The sequence below is a fragment of the Sciurus carolinensis genome, chromosome 8, assembly GCF_902686445.1.
Source record: "Sciurus carolinensis chromosome 8, mSciCar1.2, whole genome shotgun sequence".
Classification (NCBI taxonomy): domain Eukaryota; kingdom Metazoa; phylum Chordata; class Mammalia; order Rodentia; family Sciuridae; genus Sciurus; species Sciurus carolinensis.
In genome coordinates, this window is record NC_062220.1 from 40,432,579 (window position 1) to 40,434,195 (window position 1,617).

At 39.5% G+C, this 1,617-nt stretch overlaps 1 non-coding gene across 1 annotated transcript; it reads right to left on the reverse strand.

Moving 5' to 3' along the window:
• Window positions 1-1,274: 1,274 nt before the first annotated feature.
• On the reverse strand, window positions 1,275-1,381 carry LOC124992049 (small nucleolar RNA U13). Its single transcript, XR_007110050.1, has one exon. It is a non-coding gene; the product is annotated as a small nucleolar RNA U13 (small nucleolar RNA).
• Between the last annotated feature and the right edge of the window lie 236 nt (window positions 1,382-1,617).

Consider the following 1,617-nt stretch of genomic DNA (forward strand, 5'->3'; position numbering starts at 1 on the left):
ACATAGGAATGCTAATTACTCAAAGAATGTAATACCAAGCTTATTAGCCTTAAATTTACCTAATCCACTTTGTCCCCTTCAAAATTGAGGACACCAATTTAAGAGTGACTAAGGTATTTTCAAGGTTTGTAGGGACATTAAACCACCAGCTTTTACAACTTCATGTTCCATACTCCTGGAGAGGTGTCTGTATGCCTCTAGTCATTGCCCTAAACCTGTAGTCATCTTGAATTCCAGAAACAGCAAAGCTGCAGACAAATCACCCCACAATGAGATCACCCTCTTAAATGGGATCAGTTACCCCATGACTGGAACTGAGGCTGCCCTGCAAAGAGGAACAGTCATCTCATGGGAACCAGATTGCCCTCTTAAACAATAAGAATTTCTCTGGAACCACCTCTCAGAATCAGCGATAATGAGCAACAAGACCATAGTCTGACTAAGATGAGCTCCTTTACTAGCTGTGTAAATCCCCTCGCCATGCAAGTCCCCAACCCTTGCCTTTGTTCCCCTTTTCTATAACATCTTAAAGTTTGAATCCTTTAAGAACAGATCTTTGCTCACTGTACCCATATATCTATTTTCCCCAGCATGACCATGCTGATTAAAGTTCCTTTCCTGCCCTTTACCACTACTTGTCTCTCTGATTGGCATTTTGGGATGAGTGACTGAACCCCATCTATTGGGATGCCACACAGCTGGGGTCTTCTCCCAAAGACTCTGGTAAAAAGGAAAGGTACTTGTATATAATGTTACTAACTTCCTGGTTGTAAGGAATGTAGACTTCATTTTCTTGAGTTAATGAAGTTCCACAGTAAGGATACTTTGGAAGTACAGGAGAAAATTTCTCAGCAGCAGTGCATTCAGGATTCAGGAAGTCCTGGGACTTTGTTTACACTTGTTGATTTCATCACCTTTACAGTCTATCAAAAGCTCTGTTGACCCCTGGGAGTTTGAGCTCCCGCTCTTCCCTGTCTCGTTCCTGCTTATCCTACCTGCTTTTTTCCTCCTTTGGCTCCCTGTCTCTACTCTCTGATCAGTGCTGTGACTTTCATTCCTCAGATTTTTACTTTATTCTTACAGAATGTGGGTTTAGTGATTATTTTGTTTTGTTTTAATTGCTAATCTTGGCAGCTCATAAAGGGTATACTAATCAAGAAGGTAGCCCTCCTTCCCAAATAGTAAGGAATTCTAATCTGATTTGAGCGTTTGACCTGTTCTCTTCTATAGACCATGTGTGTTGGACTGACTCCCCTCCCCCCACCTCAAATTCATGTCAGAGGGGTAAATGTGTCAGTTTTGTAAAAAGTTTTGAGAGAAGAACATCTCACACACACTAGCATGCAAACCCAAGTGCCACACTTAGGAAGCACAAAAGCATCAAGGTTTGTCTTTTAAAGGCAAACATCAATTTTTTGTGTGTGTGGCAATTAAAATTAACTTTATTTTGTTACAAATTCTGGAAAAATCAATACTTTACCAGAATTTATTTATGTTCAACCTTGTTCTTCTTAAGTTACAGAGTAAGTAACAAAATTAAAAGCAATAGAACAAGACTTTAGAAATATCAAGATGTTCATCTTCATTAGTAAAATACAGTAATCAGATACAAGAGTT